The sequence below is a fragment of the Pseudorca crassidens genome, chromosome X (genome assembly GCF_039906515.1).
Source record: "Pseudorca crassidens isolate mPseCra1 chromosome X, mPseCra1.hap1, whole genome shotgun sequence".
Taxonomy (NCBI): Eukaryota; Metazoa; Chordata; class Mammalia; order Artiodactyla; family Delphinidae; genus Pseudorca; species Pseudorca crassidens.
The window spans coordinates 34486296-34506216 of NC_090317.1; positions in this window are offsets into that span (position 1 = coordinate 34486296).

Sequence of the window (19921 nt, forward strand, 5' to 3'; positions counted from 1 at the left end):
CAAGAGGGTTCCCTTTTCTCCACACCCTCTCCAGCATTTGTTGTTTGTAGATTTTCTGCTGATGGCCATTCTAACCAATGTTCATTGCAGCACTATTTACAATAGCCAGGTCGTGGAAGCAACCTAAATGCCCATCAACCGACAAATGGATAAAGAAGATGTGGTACATATATACAATGGAATATTACTCAGCCATAAAAAGGAATGAAATTGGGTCATTTGTAGAGATGTGGATGGACCTAGAGACTGTCATACAGAGTGAAGTAAGTCAGAAAGAGAAAAACAAATATTGCATATTAACGCATATATGTGGAACTTAGAAAAATGGTACAGATGAACTGGTTTGCAGGGCAGAAATAGAAATGTAGATCTGTAGATCTCCACAGATGTAGAGAACAAACATATGGACACCAAGGGGGCAAAGTGGCGGGGGTGGTGGTGGTGGTGGTGGTGGTGGTGGTGGTGGTGGTGGGATGAATTGGGAGATTGGGATTGACATGTATACACTAATATGTATTAAATGGATAACTAATAAGAACCTGCTGTATAAAAAAATAAATAAAATAAAATTCAAATAAATAAATAAAACAGCGGTTGATTAGGGGATTCTGGCTCATTCATGGGGGTGGGGGGTATTGTAATTATAACTGGAGTACGGGTGAGCCTTGGCAGCTGCAGAGGCAGGAGTGACGTTGCAACAGCCTGAGGCTCGCTGTGTGTTCTGGGGAAGTTGTCCCTGGATCACGGGACCCTGGCAGTGGCGGGCTGTACAGGATCCCTGGAGGGGGGGGGTGGCATGTGGATAGTGACCTGTGCTTCCACACAGGCTTCTTGGTGGCTGCAGCAGCAGCCTTAGCATTTCATGCCCGTCTCTGGTGTCCCAGCTGATAGCCCCAGCTCGCTCCCGTCTCTGGAGCTCGTTTAGGCGGTGCTCTGCCCTCTGTGGGCAGACAGGGAAGGAATCCCCTCTCCTCGCGCACCCCAAAACAATGGTCTCTGGCCTCTTCGGCAGCTCCAGACTTTTTCCCGGACTCCCTCCCGGCTAGCCGTGGCGCACTAACACCCTGCAGGCTGTGTTCACGCCGCCAGTCCTCTCACTGGGTCCGACCTAAGCCGGAGCCTCAGCTCCCAGCCCCCGCCCGCCCCAGCCCCCGCCCGCCCGGCGGGTGAGCAGACAAGCCTCTCGGGCTGGTGAGTGCTGGTCGGCACCGATCCTCTGTGCGGGAATCTCTCCGCTTTGCCCTCCGCACCCCTGTGGCTGCGCTCCCCTCCGCAGCTCCGAAGCTTTCCCCCTCCACCACCCACAGTCTCCGCCCGCGAAGGGGCCTCCTAGTGTGTGGAAACCTTTCCTCCTTCACAGCTCCCTCCCACTGGTGCAGGTCCCATCGCTATTCTTTTGTCTCTGTTTATTCTTTTTTCTTTTGCCCTACCCAGGTACATGGGGAGTTTCTTGCCTTTTGGGAGGTCTGAGGGCTTCTGCTAGAGTTCAGTAGGTGTTCTGTAGGAGTTGTTCCACGTGTAGATGTATTTCTGATGTATTTGTGGGGAGGAAGGTGATCTCCACGTCTCACTCCTCCACCATCTTAAAGGTCCCCCCCAGATATACAAGTTTTAAATAAGATATTAAGAATGTAAGAACATCAGTATATTTTCAAAGTGGCTTATGATTAAACTGAATTTCTGCTGGGAATTTAAGAATGGTTTATCATTTAAAAATATACTACTTTTAATTACTACATTAACAGGTTAAAGGAGAAAATTGTATGATTGTATCAAAAGATTTAAAACAATTGATTAAATTACACATCCTTTCATGATAAAAACTCTCACCAAACTACAGATTTAGGAAAGTTTTTTTTTAACTTAATAGTGTGTCAATAAGTTTCTTACAACATTTTGTCTAATTGTGAAATATTAAAAACAACCCCTTAATTTCAAAGATGGTTTCTATACTGCCTCTATTCACCACTGAAATGGAGGTACTAGACAGTCTAATAGGAAAAGAAAACTTTAGAATTAAATTAAACTTATAAGGAACAGAAGAAGCAAAACATCCATTATTCACTGTCCATATAATTGTTTACATATCAAATCGGAAGAACAGGAATACAAACGATGACTGTTATTAAAAGAGTTAATATTTCACAAAATCAACATAAAACAATTGCTCAAATTCAAAACACTGACAATACAAATTGCTAGTGAGGATACAGAACAATAGCTCTCATCCATTGCTGGCAAGAATGCAAAATGGTACAGCCACTTTGGAAGATAGTTTGTCAGTTCCTTAAAAAACTAAATATATTCTTATGATATGGTCCAGCAATAGTGTTCTTTGGAATTTACCCAAATGTGTAAAGGCACAAGCCTTTAGATGGGAGTAGCTTAGTGAAGTTAGAAACCAGCAAGGAAGCCAAAATGGTTGGAGTGGAGTAAGAGTTATGAGATTTTAAATAATGCTTTTATCAGTGACACCATATGTCACTGATACCAAAAAAGTATTATACCATGTATATAATTTTAAAAGCCTCATAGACATCTTTATATATAAAGATATATAGTCATTACACTCACACATACACAAATACACACAATTTTTGGCTACATATATGTGTTCTGAAAATAGAAAAAAAGAGTGGCCGTATTACTACAAAACCGCAGTAGTGGTTGATTTTTGAAAATGAAGGAGAGAATGGAATTAAAGAGGCATATGTAGGCTTAAAATCAATCTCTTTGGTTTAGTTTCTAAAAATAATAAGAGAAAAAGATTGATCAAATATGGCACAATATTAAGCTTTGACAAACTGTGTGGTAGATGTATGGTTATATACATTGTATTGTTTACTATAAGTTTCTGTGTACTTAAAATATTTCATAATAAATAATAAAACAAATTTATAGTGAAGAAATGGAGACCAAACATACCATTTTGCCATTAAAGGGAGCAGAGAATAGGATGATAGCTGAAGGAGGAAGAAGGATCAAAAGAAATTTACTTATTTTGTTACTTTAAACCTGGAGTTAATAGAGCATATTAAGTTGAATGATCCAGTAGTAAATGAGAGATTGATGATGCAATAGGAAGAGAAGGAATAATTGAAAAGCAAAATTCCCTAGAAGATATAACAGAAGAGGATGTAGAGCACATTTGAAGGAGCTGGCCTTCGATGGAAGCATAGTTCATTTTCTCTGTCTTATAGCACTTTGTAAAAAATTATGACTCATTTTTCTTTGTCCCATAATGTCCAGCATTCTAAAGCCTGCTTAAAGTTCTGAAATTGGCTTAAGTTTACAAAGTTCTGCCTTGTATCATTAGAGATGTAATGCAGCTTGAAAGTGCATTCTCCAAGGTTCCAGTTTGGTTCCCTCCACAGCTGTCTGGATCAACTGGAATGAAAGGTTGCAACCTGATTACTGTGCCAAATACTCAAGGCAGTTTGATTTTTTCTGATGGAGGTGATTTCCCACACTCTCTGGAAACATATGGCGTATTCTCAGTAGCCTGGCATTATGTTTAAATATCCACTGCATGATATTGTGTGACGCATTCTCTTTTGCTCAGTCTTGAGAAGCAGAAGGCAAAAAGAGGATCATCAAAAACCAAGCACCATTTAAGATGTCACTTTCTAAAACAAACACTATATGATCTCACTTATATGTAAAATCTAAAGCAAACAAACACTCTGGGCCAAGCCCTTGAAGAATAGCCACAGGGAATCCTTGTGAGCACATTAAGAACTGTTTCTTTGTTTGTAATAGTTTGTGATTATTATGGCTGCAAGCCCTGTTGGCTTTCAGAGCTATGTGTTTTGGGGATCTATCCCGCAGGTGGAATTCTTAAAAGTTGGGGCCCTAGACGTTTGATACAAGCCTTTTGCTCCTCAGGAAAAAGCTGCGAGTCATGAGTTCCCTACTGATGGTAGCTGTGCTGGGAGTAGGGTTTATTGTGAGAGTGTGTCTAAGCTTTTCTTACCCATATCATTGTGGGTATATTCTCATTTGCCTGGTGTGTAGAAGTCACTCAGCTGATTTCTAGATTTCTTTCAGAAGGAGTTGTTCTGTTTGTAGCTGGAGATTTGGTGTTTTTATAAAGGAGGTGAGTTCAAGAGCCTCCTATGTTGCCACTTGGACCAGAGCTCAATCTCTTATTTTCTTAACCATCTTTAAAGTATAAGACATTTCATATATAATAATACAGGGATTTTCATTTTGCAATGAAACATAAAAAAATATACCCTTTGCCTATTGCTGCATTATCTCACTTAATGATTTGCGAAAAAAACAAAAGAAGAAAAAGAAGAAGGAAGACGAGAAGGAAAAAAAACTGTACCACAATTTCCAGAGTAGCATTAGAGAAAGGGGATATTCCATTTTTCCTCGTATGTCTATCTCAAAAAATGATTCAATTGCCCTTTCATTTAAGCATTTCTCTCTACAGCAGGAATCACAAACTTTCGAAGTCTGCTCATTCTCTGTGTCAGAAAATCCATTTTTATAATATGATGTTCTGGGAATGAAATTAATTTCATTGTCTAAAATCACTCTTTTAAATTTACATAAGACAAGAGGTAAACTTCATTGGAAACTTTATTCCCCCTGAATGAGAAGATATGCTGTATTCCCAACTTTGCTAATGAGCTACTACTGGAAAGTAAGCACATTTATTCTCATTGAAAGTGGGAAATCAGTTCTTTTCTTCAACTAATTAACTCATCTATCTCTAAAATTTTGATGGTTGATTTAGTAAATATGCTGTTGATTTTGTCCAAACATTATATTTTAAACTAAATGAACCAGTTTCAGCCTCAACATGATGCTGTTTGGTTGGAAAAATAACAATAACAACAAATACAATAAATTTGTCTGTCCTTATTTTTGGTTACATGTTTTAGCAAAAATGAGAATGTTTAGGCCAAAATGAGAATGCTAACAGTTATAAATTTTAGGCACTATATTTGAATGCCAGGATTTCATTTTTAAATTTCAAAGAGCCTCAAAACAATATTCCTATTTTATTTTACAAATGATTGAATTTTTTTAAAGGAATTCTCTGTAGAATTAAAAAGTGAATTTTTAATTGTGTTTAACCCTAAGTAAATTGTTCTTTAAGTTTTATATATGTTTAGATTTCTTTTTAAATTTCAACTCTTTTAATATCCTGGATTAAAAATCCATATATTTTAAAGAAAAAGTCATATTGAAGTTTGTTTTTAATTAATGTGCAAATGTCCAAAAAAATCTGAAGCCATAAAAATCTGCTAATAATCAAAGTTAGAAAAAATACATTTATTTATAATTATGTTTACGTTTCTTTATATGCTGTCACGTTTTGTCCTCACTCAAGCATCCTTTCTAAAACCATATACCATATCAATTTGACAAATAAAATATGAGTGCTTTTAAGATTATGAAAGTTAGCATACCAGTTCCAATATTGAAGGTGAACACTATATTATCATTTATAATATTAACACTAGAAATGCCCCTTTTCATTATGCAAAGTTCTTACAGAAAGGAAATAATAACTCGGATTTATCTAAGCTACAATATTTCATATAAAGTCTGATTTAAATGTACTCTATAGAAAATAAAATTCATGCAGGCTTATTTATTCTAGTGTACAGTTGACCCTTGGTCAATGTGGGGTTTAGGGACGCCGACCCTTGTGCAGTCCAAAACCCAAGTATAACTTTACAATTGGCCCTCTATATCTACGGTTCTGCATCAGCAGATTCAACAAACTGTGGATTAGTGTAGTGAATATTTATTGAAAAAAATCACTTATAAGTAGATTGACGCAGTTTAAACCATGTTGTTCAAAGGTCAACTGTAATGTTATCTCTACCCTGAGTTGTCAATAGTATAAAGGGATTATAGCAATCAATAATAGCCATCCATATGGACTTTCATGGATTTGATATTAACTAGCTGAGTGAACTTGAATAAGTCAGCCTTTCTGATGCTGAGTTTATCTATGCAGCAATAAGTTTCCAGGATTCCATGAAAAAACCCCACAAAAATATAAGATAGCTATATCCTGCTTGAAGAAAACATAACAACATACAAATTAAAATTATAAAAGACTTAAATTACAGAGAAGTCATATACATAAGGTTTTCATTTTATCAAAAAATGTACTGCTAGGTTCAAATTTAGTGATAGTTTAAACATGATCTCTTGTGGTGCAGCTCAATGTTTACACATCACTCATACAATATAGAGAGGATAGAATATAGTGGCTCTCTAGTTGAGCTTGCTTAGGAGAAGCCAGAGATATTTAAAGCTGAAACAGTAGGAGATATTTGTCATAATATCCCCATTATGTGTCATAGAACATAAAAGGTTATTAAAAACCTCCAATGTACCACAGACTGGTCAACCGAAGCACTTTTAAAAGCACACACACATACAAAAAAGAGTAAATGTAAATTCTGTTTAGGAGAAAAAGGAGATAATTAACACTAAATTGGGAAGTTGAAATATTATTTTTGAGAGAAAAAATGTTTTCTCCCTGAGTTCTTCTAACAAAATTGTAGCATCCAGAATGTGTGCTATATTTAACATTTTTCTGCAAGTACTCATATAGTACCACTATGTAGCATGGAATTTCCTTTTCAGATGTGGAAATGTAGATACAGAATTGCTAATGACAAAATGGCATACCAAGGTAACCCAGCAAAGGTCACTCATTTTCCCATTTTATGGATAAAAAAACTGAGATTAGAAAATATTTTTAAATCACATATCTGATAAAGGATTTGTATCCAGAATATATAAAGAACTCTCACAACTTAATAAGATTACAAACAAACAAATTTTGAAAAATGGAAAAAGGATCTGAATAGACATTTCTCCAAAGAAGATGTGCTAATAGACAATTAGCATATGAAAAGATAATCCATGTCCTTATCCTCAGGGAAATGCAAATCCAAACCACAATGAGATACCACTTCACAACCACTAGGATAGCTATACAGTAATTTAAAAGAATGATAATAAAAAGTATTGATAAGGATGTGGAGAAACCAGAATCCTCACATTTCACTGGTGGGAAGGTACAATGGTTCAGCTGCTTTAGAAAAGTCTGGCAGTTCCTCAAAATGTTAAACATAGTGTTGCCATATGATCCAGCAATTACACTTCTACTCCTAAGTATATATCCCAAAGAAATGAAAGTGTCTGCACAAAGACTTGTACATGACTGTTCATAGCAGCATTATTCATAATACCCAAAAGTAGAAAGAATTCAAAAGTCCTTCAACTTGAAAATGGATAAATAAAATTTGGTATAGCCATACAATGGAACATTATTCATCCATACAAAGGAATGAAGTACTGCTACATACTACAACATGGTTGAACCTTGAAGACGTTACACTTAGTGAAATAATTCAGACATAAAAAAACACATAGTGTATAATTTCATTTGTATGAAATGTCCAGAAAAGACAAATCTATAGAAGCAGATACAAGATCAGTGATTTTCTAAAGGTGGAACTAGGGATTAATGGCAAAATGGGATAAAAAAATATTTTAAAACAAATTGTATTGATGATTGAACAACTCTGTAAATTTACTCAAAATCTTTGAATTGAGCATTTACAATGGCTGAATATTATGGTGGGTAAATTAGACCTCAGTAAGAGAGTTTTATATATAATATTTAAAAAATAATTTTAATATATTTTATATACACTATTTATATTTAAATTTTTTATAGTATATATATATATATAATTTTTAAACAGCTGCAAAATTCTTTCACCCTCTACTCAGTATGCTGCATAAACCAATGGTGCATCAGAAATGCAAAGAACGATATTTTTGGCACTCTACAATAGAGTGAGTGTATTGCTTGAAACCTTGGTGAAATTTGACATTTTTCTTTTTCGTAAAATTATGCACAGAATTTTGAAGGCACAAAAGTACTGTTGGAAGTAAATTGAAGAAAATTTCTACTTGCCTATAGATCAGAGAAGCAATTTCTTATTGCTTCCAAAAGAATTTAGCTAAAACATGAACAATTACTGTCAAATACAAATAATCCACACTTGAAAGCTGTTGTTCTAAACAGTTCAAGCCTAGAGAAGATATTGACAATCACAATCTCCAAATACAAGCTGTTGCTCAGTGATTCTATTATGAGGAATAAAGTTAAATAACTGAGAAAAAATTACTTAAATGTTATTTCAAGTAATTTTGCATGACTCAAGTTGATTAGCTAATAAAAGTAATTGTTCTAATGAAAGGTTTCAGTCCAATAGATTTCACAACTTCAGATCAGAGAATCTCTAAAAAAACTTTAACTCCATTATCAAAAAACAAATCCCACAGGAATTCATATATTTCATTTTGGTTAGAGGCTTAAAACATATTAACATTAAATATTAAACATATTTCTCTTCCTTCCTATTACCTACAATGCTAAAAACATAATTCCTTTAAATTGCTTCCAGACTGAATTTTGGAATAACAGTATTTGTATTTCTTCCTGATGTATAAATTACATTTACATGCATACATCAATTAATATGACAATGTAGTGGTTAATAGCACTTTGGAATCTAACAGACCATCACTTATAACTGTACATTCTTTGTACAATTAATTTCACCTCTTTGAACTTCAATTTCCTTATATACAAAATTGAAATCATATTAAGATATAACACATAGAATATTATGATGGCATGTGCTAAGTGCAAGGCATATAAATATTAATTGCAAGTTGTAGTCACACCTTATGTATATCATACCAAACTGTATATCATACATTATATATAATATTACTTCCAATTACACTGTGAGTTATTTATGACAGGAGTTTCAATCATTTATCTGTACCCAAAGGGAATTATTTCCTCTGAGTTCCATTTTACTTATCTAAAATATTCTCACATTTAAAAATATATGATAATATCTGCTTCACAGTGTTATTGTGAGAATTACTTGGAATTACATATGCTAAATGTTAGGATAGTTCCTTTGATGGAATAAACACATTGAGTTCTTTACTTCTTAGTCTAAATGACTGATGTAGTCCCTGAAGAATCTGCAAAGTATTGTAATAGCCTAAGGCTAAACTTTAAAGGCAACAAAATTCCTTAGAATTTGCGGTCATGGTAGCAAGGATATGACTTGCAAAGTTAACACTAAGAGATGACTGAGGGCTTCTGTTGCCTTTTTAAGCTAAGCACTGATTTAAGTCATTTTGTGTAGCTATTCCTACTAGTCTAAAAACTTGCTTATTTCCAACTGGGTTCCTTCAGTTCTCCTTTTATCTCTTTCCACCAGGTTCCTTCAGTTCTCTAGATTAAGGTTTTGCAACAATGGCATTTTTTACATATTGGGCTGGACAGTTCTTTGCTGTGGGGCACTATCCTGTGAACTGCAGCATGATGCTAGTAGCACTCCTCCCAAGTGATCTGACATTCATCCCTAGCTTCCTCTTTTGCCCCAACTCCTTCAACAATAGTAGAATTTATTTCAGTCCAAAGCATTTTTAATTGGTCAACCCAACAGATATATGTGTTTGGTGTTGCGTATTATTTTTCTTCTCCTCTAATTATATTCTATACATTCTAATATACATTAAAAAGAAATAAAATTCTATTTGAAGTTGATAGCTCAGAGATGACCTCCGAATTTGGCACTTTTAGTCAAATTGTCATACTATTTGAACATACAGTAGCAATTGTTTGGAGAAGACATGCTATAATGTAACTGATAGGTAAAGCTCATACCTTTAACCTTTGTTGATGGTTATAAACAAAATAAAACCAAAGAAAACCAGATCAACAAAATTGGAGGATTTATACTTTTAGAAATCAAGGTCTATTATAAAGTTATAAGTACGAAAATGTAATATTAGTAAAAGTGTATACAAACTAACAAATTGAACAAACTAAAGTCCAGAAACATACCTACACTGTTTCTGTATATGGTCATTCGATTTATGCAAAAATGACACTAGAGTGCAGTGATCAAAGGAAGACCTTTTCAGTAAATGGTACTGGGTGAATTAGATTTTCATATAAGAAGAAGTATCTAGATCCCTACCTCACACTATACAGAAAAATCAATTGCAAATTGATTGCACATCAAATTTAAAATAAATCCATCTTTGTAAACTTGGAGCAGCCAAAGATTTGTGAAACAGAATCCAAAAAGCATTCATCATGAATAAAAAAAAAAGATAATTTAGACTGTATTAAAATTAAGAACTCCTATTTTTCAAAAGTCACCATTAAAAGAGTGAAAAAACCCCTCACAGAAGAGAAGATACTTACAATACTTATATCCAAGAAAAGACTTCTACCCAGAATATTTGTAGGATACCAATAATGAAAAAGAGAATCCAAGAGAAAAAAAATCAACACTAGAATAGGAACTTCACTAAAGAAGATGCACAAATTACTAAGGACCTCAACTACATTACTCAATGAACTACTAATACACATCCATCAGAATCACAAAGTTTGCAAAGAATGATAATACCAAGTATCAGGATGTGGAATTAGGATTCTCACATTGCTGGTAGGTGTGAAACTGATACAACCATTTAAGAAAATTCTTTGTCAGTAACTACTAAAATTGAATGGAGGCACACCCAAGACCTAGCAAACACACTCCTAAGTATATATCCAACAGAAATAAGCACACATATTGACCAAAAGACATGTACTAAAATGTTCATAGTAACTCTCTTCATAACTACAGACTATAAACAACCCAAATGCTCATTAACAGTAGAATGTAGTGTAGTCACACGGGAATTCTGTACAGCAATGAGAATAAATTACAAATACATACAACAGTCTGTACGAATCACATATACAAAATTTTGAGTGAAAGCCAGAAACCAAAAAGCTCATTATATATGATTCCATTTATATCACATACAATAACATGCAAGCTGTTAGAAGTCAGGGTTTTTACCCTTGTTGGGGGTGTAGGAATTGTGATTAAAAGGGATTATGAGGAGGGCTTCTGGGGTCCTGATAATGTTCTATGTGTTCATCTGTGTGATCATTACACAGATATGTTCATTTTATGAAAACTTTCCCATTGTTTTGTACGTTGAATAGACTCCATATAAAGATGAATGAACATTTACCTCCCTTGCTTCCAATTTTATCTGCAACTCTCGAACTACAAGCCAATAATGCTTTCAGCCAATTATTTGTTTTATCTAGTGCCAAATCTAGTTACCTCCCTCTTAGGTTGCTCAGTTGCCTTGGCACATGAAAGAGATCCACTTTTCTTCTATATCTGCTCACTTGTTTGCTCTAGCTCAGTGCTTTGCAAATTTTAATATCCTACCCACATTTCTGTTTACAGCTAAATTCTGTATGTATGATTGGTTTAATCATTCTTGACTGAATATATTAGTTACTATCCTCTTCTCCGAATGTGTCATCTCCCCTCTATATAGGTGATACTACAAATAATAAGGCTGAGTTGTTAAATACAAATAAACTCCAAGGCACAGTGTGTAGTCATCTTTCTTTTATTTATTAATGTAAATAGAAACTCTTGCATTTGCAGAGTATTTGGGGAAAAGGGTCATAACAAGACACTTTAAATTATATAAATGCAAATGAGTTTTCCAGAGGCTTGTTACATTGTTCTAAAAATATATAATTTTATCAAAGTTTGTCCATGTGAGAGTCTATTTGTTTCCTATTAATTCTTGGCAGAAACAGAGATAGTCAAAGACTTAGCTTGAGATAATTCCCCATTATTAAATATTTTGTTATCTTTTAATTAGGTGAATTTAACAACATTAGTGAATATTAAGTCTGAATTGCAATATAGTTTTCTGTTTGAAATTCACTGTGCCAAGAATAAAGTTGAGTTAATATAACTGAAACTTATAACTCTAATATTTCCCCTTAAACAAAGTAGAGACACAAAATTATCCTGATGTAATGGTCCAAAAAGTGTATCCATATCTAATGCTCTTCCACTTGGCTCTTGCATTTTATATGGTATAAAATTTGGACTGTGATCTCAGAATTAAATTTAATATTCAGCATGCTACTCTATTCTCAGAAGTGTGACAAAGAATAAATGCATTTATATAATAGTTATTTCTAATATCCCTGTCTCCCAAAGCATAAACAATATATTCTTGGGCTCCCAGGCTTCGTACTTTCAGTCGTTCACTCCAGATATTCTATCAGTCACCAAATTCTGCTCATTCCTGTTTAGGAATATTTCTTTACTTGTATTTCTCTATCTAGAACAACTACCTCAATTCATGCCAAAACACATGCAGTTTCCTTCTCTTGATGTCATGACCATCATTCTATCCATGCTCCAGATCGTAGATGGCTCCTCCCTCTCTGAGTAGACATTTCACCATTTTTAACAATTTCTATTTAAGTTACTTGAGTTACAACTCCCCATCAGCTTCAGTTATTCTAGCTGCCCTTTCTGCTATTATCTTTCCCATTCTCTCCAAAAATCATTCTCATGATTTTGCTTTCCAGTTTCCTCAGATAAACTCTTATCCTACTTAATAAGTATTTCCTCAATTTGCCTCCTCTATATTTTAAACTTTTTGTCTTCACCCTGCTGCTCTTTTGCTCCTATCTCCAAGGATAAGCCTTCCTTCTGTGTTCAGCTGGTATAGGGATTCAACATATACGTCAAAGGATTTGGTGCTCCTCCCAGCTCTCACTTAAAAGCTGCTTGACTTTGGGCAAGTCACTTACTCATTCTAACCTCAGTTTCTCTGTTCCTAAAATGGGGACATGTGGACACTTAGGTCATTACTTGTTCAACTTACCTCATAGGACTGTCATGGGAATCACTTCATTCATTTGTTCAATAATTATTTATTTAGCATCTACTATGTGCCAGGCAGGCACTATCACAAATTCTAGGGATCTATCAATAAACAAACTGCTTTCATGGAGCTTACTTTCTGGTAAGCCCTGACATAAATAAATAAACACACAATTTCAAATGTAATTCCAGATGGTAATATTTGCTTTGAATAAAAATGAACCAGGGTAAGGTGAGACAGTAACCAGGTGCGGCTAGGGAAGGCCTCATACAAGATGGCATTTGAGTACACACCTGAGGGAAGAGGACTTAAGCCATGAGTATACCTTGGAAACGAACATTCCAGGGAAATGAGCAGCATGCATAGTAGCACTGAAGTAGGAGATTACTTGGTGTGTTTGGGGAACAACCAGGAGGTCAATGTTGCTAGAATACAGTAAGTAAGGAGCAACAGAGGAAAAAATAGAGAATGAAATCAGAGAAGAAGTAGGTAGGGTAGAACAGGTCCTGTAGAGAGTCTTATAAAACACAACACATGCATAAAAATGTTATAATATGGGTGCAAATGAGCTTAATTTATACAATTAATCACTATTATACCTCTATAGATTTCTATAGATGTGAGCTCTTCAGTTCTGCTGGCACTGCAGGCCTTTTCCCTACCTTTATTAATGTCACTGTGGTCCAGATTCTCATGACCTCTCTTCTAGACTACCTCATCATGCTCCTATTGGTTCTTCATTTAACTCAACTAATTTATTTCATATCTCAAAGATGAATTAATTTGTCTAAAGCACAGGTCTGATTTCAATTATTTTTATTTTATTCTAATTTGTGGCACAAGCATAAACAAAACAAAGAGAAAAATAAATAACCCACAATATCACTGCTTCTAAAAACAATTTATTTTGTGATATTCTCCTCCAGTCCTTATTGATAGGAATATACAACTTTTCTGAGCTACTAATAAGGCATAAATATAATTTTGTATTCTGTCTGTTTGGTTCACTTATTTCCTTTTAAGAACTTATGAATATTGCTACATGATCTCCAAATTATCTAATGATTGCTAATAGTCCATTGATTTGATGTTCTATAATTTACTAAAGTGTTCTCTTACTGTTAGATATTTAGGTCACTGAATGACTTTCATTTGCCTATTTAATTAAGAGCAAACTCCTTTGCCTGTCATCAGAATTACTTCAAATTATCTTTCCAGCTTTCTCTGAATCTACTTTCATACTTTTGCTTCATGTTCCTGCCAAATCATGTTATTTCTCCAGTCTCTCAGATAATTTTATTGTCTCAAAATTTTATTTACATTATTTCTCTACATAAAATGTCCCTGCCTATCATCTCCTTTTCTTAAAAACCTATCCAAACTTAATGGTCTAGTTCAAATATCACCTATTCCATGAAGCCTTAGTGATCTCCCTCACTATATAACATCTGTCCCTTTTTTCAACTAGTATTTGCTTTAAAAGAAAAACTTATTCTGTGGCAGTTTTTCACCCTGTCATGTATTTTACGAAGTTATACACTTCTTTGGATCTGTAAACTATCAGAAGTCCATTGTCTAGTTTTTAGTAAGAATAGTCTTGCAATGTAAGGAAATTTACTTTATAAACACTTCTAAGACACATTACTTTCCAGGTACTAGTTTAAGTATTTTACACAGATCAGTTCATTTATTTCTTGTATGAACACCATGAAGTACATGCTTTTACAATTCCATCTTTATTGATGAGGAAATGGAGGCCTAGAGAAGTTAACTAACTTTCCCAATGCAACAAATCTACTGAGTGACAGAACTGGGATTTAAACCTAGGCAGTCAGAATATGGAGACCATATTCTTAATAAATTTTTCAGTTTCTTGGTGTATAACCTGTATAACAAACTTTATAAAGAAAAGAAAATTAGAACATGTTACAACGATGAATATAATAACATAGAGAAGGATTTTCGTTTCCTTTAGTGGAGGATTAACTGGTTGCAAAATGAATTTTTTGCTGTGAACAACTGAAAAACCTGGACAAAACATTTTTAAAAATTTGAAGTCATCAGGAAGTTACCATGAAAGTGAGTCTATAGGTCCAAAGTTTGGGAGACAAATAAGACACAGAGAGGTGAGCCTGATATTTCTCTTGAGGCACTTGCTTATATTTAAGCAGTAGCTGAAAGGCAAATAAACCTACACCGAGACAAATCTTAGTCATACCACTGAAAACTAGTGACAGAGAAAATCTTTACAACAGCCAGAGAAAAATGACACATTACACCCAGGGAAACAATTAATGAGAAACTCTGGTGGACAGAAAACAATGGAATAACATCTTTAAAGTACTGGGGAAAAAACTCTCTTAAACCAAAGTTCTACATACAATGAAAATATCATTCAATAATTAAGGAGAAATGTAGATATTTTAAGTTGACAGAAATCAAAGACAATTAACTGTTGGTAGACTGAAACTATGAAATATGCTAAAAGAAATCACCAGTGATAAAGAAAGATATTTAGTAGCTACAAAAAGATGAGTCCAATAGGAAGATACAATTAATTACACCATAATAATATAGCTTCAAAATAAATGAAGCGAGATTAACAAGCTAGAAGAAAAAAAGAAAAGAAAAGGAAAAATCCACAATCATAGTGAGAGATTTAATACAACTTTCTTAGTAACTAAAAAATTACACAGGCCAAAAAATCAATAAAGATATAGAACATTGAACAAGATTAACAAATATGACCAATTTGATGTATATGGAACACTGTACCCAATAATTGCAAAAATACACATTGTTTTCAAGTACACAGGGAGTATTTACCAAAATTTAACATATACTAGGCTCTAAAGCAAATTTAAACACATTCCAATATATTTAAACCATACAGAATTCGTTCTCTGACCACCATGTAATAAAGCTAGAAATCTATAACAAAAAAATGACTAGAAATTTTCCAAATATTTAAAAATTAGGCAACATAATTCATTTTTTAAACAACTTTATTGGAGTATAATTGCTTTACAATGCTGTTAGTTTCTGCTGTATAACGAAGTGAATCAGCTATAGGTATACATATATCCCCGTATACCTTCCCTCTTGCGTCTCCCTCCCACCCTCCCTATCCCACCCCTCTAGGTGGTCACAAACCACCAAGCTGATCTCCCTGTGATATACAGCTGCTTCCCACTAGCTATCTATTTTACATTTGGTAGTATATATATGTCCATGTTACCCTCTCACTTCGTCCCAGCTTACCCTTCCCCCTCCAAGTCCATTCTCTACGTCTGTGTCTTTATACCTGTCCTGCCCCTCGATTCTTCAGAACCATTTTTTTTCTTTTTTTAGATTCCATATATATGTGTTAGCATACAGTATTTGTTTTTCTCTTTCTGACTTACTTCACTCTGTATGACTGACTCTAGGTCCATCCATCTCACTACAAATAACTCAATTTGGTTTCTTTTTATGGCTGAGTAATATTCCATTGTATATATGTGCCACATCTTCTTTATCCATTCGTCTGTTGATGGACACTTAGGTTGCTTCCATGTCCTGGCTATTGTAAATAGAGCTGCCATGAGCATTGTGGCACATGACTCTTTTTGAATTACGGTTTTCTCAGGGTATGGGCCCAGTAGTGGGATTGCTGGGTCATATGGTAGTTCTATTTTTAGTTTTATAAGGAACCTCCATACTGTTCTTCATAGTGGCTGTATCAATTTACATTCCCACCAACAGTGCAAGAGGGTTCCCTTTTCTCCACACCCTCTCCAGCATTTATTGTTTCTAGATTTTTGGATGATGGCCATTCTGACTGGTGTGAGGTGATACCTCATTATAGTTTTGACTTGCATTTCTCTAATGATTAGTGATGTTGAGCATGCTTTCATGTGTTTGTTGGCAATCTGTATATCTTCTTTGGAGAAATGTCTGTTTAGATCTTCTGCCCATTTTTGGATTGGGTTGTTTGTTTTTTTGATATTAAGCTGCATGAGCTGCTTGTAAATTGTGGAGATTAATCCTTTGTCAGTTGCTTCATTTGCAAGTATTTTCTGCCACTCTGAGGGTTGTTTTTTCATCTTGTTTACAGTTTCCTTTGCTGTGCAAAAGCTTTGAAGTTTCATTAGCTCCCATTTGTTTATTTTTGTTTTAATTTCCATTTCTCTAGGAGGGGGGTCAAAAAGGATCTTGCTGTGATTTATGTCATAGAGTGTTCTGCCTATGTTTTCCTCTAAGAGTTTTATAGTTTCTGGCCTTACATTTAGGTCTTTAATCCATTTTGAGCTTATTTTTGTGTATGGTGTTAGGACGTGTTCTAATTTCATTCTTTTACATGCAGCTGTCCAGTTTTCCCAGAACCACGTATTGAAGAGGCTCTCTTTTCTCCATTGTATATTCTTGCCTCCTTTATCAAAGATAAGGTGACCATATGTGCATGGGTTAATCTCTGGGCTTTCTATCCTGTTCCATTGATCTATATTTCTGTTTTTGTGCCAGTACCATCCTATCTTGATTACTGTAGCTTTGTAGTATAGTCTGAAGTCAGGGAGCCCGATTCCTCCAAATCCATTTTCTTTCTCAAGATTGCTTTGAACTCTTGCATTCCTATACACTAATGATGAAAAATCTGAAAGAGAAAGTAAGGAAACACTCCAATTTACCATCGCAACAAAAAGAATAAAATATCTAGGAATAAACCTACCTAAGGAGATCAAAGACCTGTATGCAGAAAACTATAAGACACTGTTGAGAGAAGTTAAAGATGATACAAACAGATGGAGAGATATACCATGTTCTTGGATTGGAAGAATTAACATTGTGAAAATGACTGTACTACCAAAAGCAATCTACAGATTCAATGCAATCCCTATGAAACTACCAATGGTATTTTTCACAGAACGAGAACAAAAACTTTTACAATTTGTATGGAAACAAAAAAGACCCCAAATAGACAACATAACTCTAAAGAAACCATGGATCACAGAAGAAACCACAACAGAAATTAAAATATATTTTGGATAAATGACAATGTCATTACATAATTTCAAAACCTGTGTTATGCTTCTAATGTTATTCTTATAGAGAAATATATGTCCTTAAATCCATGTATTAAAAGGTAGGAAACATTGAAAAGCTCTGATCAAGAAGTTAGTAATATACATGGAGAAAGAAAAAAAATAAAATTAAAATTTCAGATAAAATGAAAAAATTCAGCAGAAAGAGATGAAATTAAGCAAGAAGTTAATGAGGAAAAACCTAGCCAAAATTTGGTTATCTGAAAAGAATTATGAAATTAAAAGCCTGGCAAGAATGAACTAATAAAAGAGAGAGAAAAAGAGAGAAATTGAGAGAGAGAGGGAGAGGAAGCATAAGTAATCAATATCAAGAATGATAAATGGGATGCTATTGAAGCTGATAATAAATATTTACAGGATATGAAGGACAACTTTATTGGGAAAATTTATATGAAATGTACAGATTCATAGAAAATTACAACATTAAAACTAACACTGTTGGCCATCTGTATGTCTTCTTTGGAAAAGTGCCTACTCAGGTCCTCCACTTTGGAAAAATGTCATTTTCCCATTTATAAACTGTGTTGTTTAATTTTTCTTTTTTGAGTTGTAAGGTTATTTATATATTCTGGATATTAATCCCTGATCAGATATGTAATTAGCAAATATTTTCCCCTTTTCATGAGTTGCCTTTTCTCTCTGTTGATAGTGTCCTTTGATGCCTGAAAGTTTTAAATTTGATGAAGTTCAATTTATCTAGTTTCTCTTTCTTTGCCTGTGCTTTTGTTGTCATATCCAAATCTAATATCCAATATCATTGTCAAATCCAATGCCATGAAACTTCCTCCTATGTTTTCTTCTAAGAGTTTTATAGTTTTATCTCTTACATATAGTTCTTTCATCCATTTTGAGTTAATTTCCATATGCTAATTTTTCCAACTTCATTATTTTGCTTGTTGCTATACAGTTTTCCCAAAATCATTTTTCAGAAACACTGAGTTTTTCCACTATTGAATGATTTTGGCTCCTTGTCAAAAATCATTTGACCATAAAGGTGAGGGTTTATTTTCTCCAAGTTAGAGAAATCAGCTGCTAATCCTATTGAGGATCTCTTGTATGTAACAAATTTTTTCTTGCTGCTTTCAAGATTCTCTCCCTTTGCCTCTTGACAGTTTTATTATAATGTCTCATTATGGGTCCCTCAATTTATTCTTTTTATCTTCAGATTCTTGGATTTGTAGATCCATGTATTTTTTCAAATTTGGTAAGTTTGCAGTCATTATTTATTCAATTATCTCTCTGCCCCTTATTCTCTTTTCCTTCTAGGACTCCTATAATATGTATAATTTTTTGCTTGATGATTTCCTATAAGTTCCTCAAATTCTGTTTACTTTTATTTTTTCACTCCTCAAATTCAATAATTTCAAATGCCCTCTTTTCAAGTTTGTTAATTCTCTCATCTTCCTGTTTGAGTCTGCTCTTAAACCCCTCTTGTGAATTTTTCAACTCAATTATTGTATTTTTCAACTCCAGAATTTCTGTCTGGTTCTTTTTTATAATTTGTATCCCTGTTGACATTCGCATTTTGTACATATATTTTTTCCCTGATTTCCTTTAGTTATTTGTCCTTGTTTTCCTTTAGCTCTTTGAGTATATTTAAGACAGTTGTTTTAAAGGCTTTACCTAGTAATTCCAGTGCCTGTGTTTCTTCAGGGATAGGTTCTGGTGATTTATTCTGTTCTTTTGAATGGGCCATCTGTTACTGTTCTTTCTAAGCCTTGTAATCTTTTGTTGAAAATTTGCCATTTGAAAAAACAACTACCTCTCCCAGTCTTTTCAGACTGGTGGAGAAGACCTTTACTAATTAGCAGGATGTGTTCTGAGTGTTGGGAATAGTCCAGGGTAAAAACATAAGGTTTTCTCCACTCTTTTCTGGTTATGCATACTGCCTAGGGTGTGTGTGTGTGTGTGTCTGTCTGTGTGTTTCAATTGCCCCTGTATATATGCCTTTAAATATCTTAATTTCCAAAACAGTCTTTCCCTATCTTCTTCTTTGTACATTAAATGTTTTATTCTCTTACTCTGCTCATAACTTCCTGTCCCAAGCA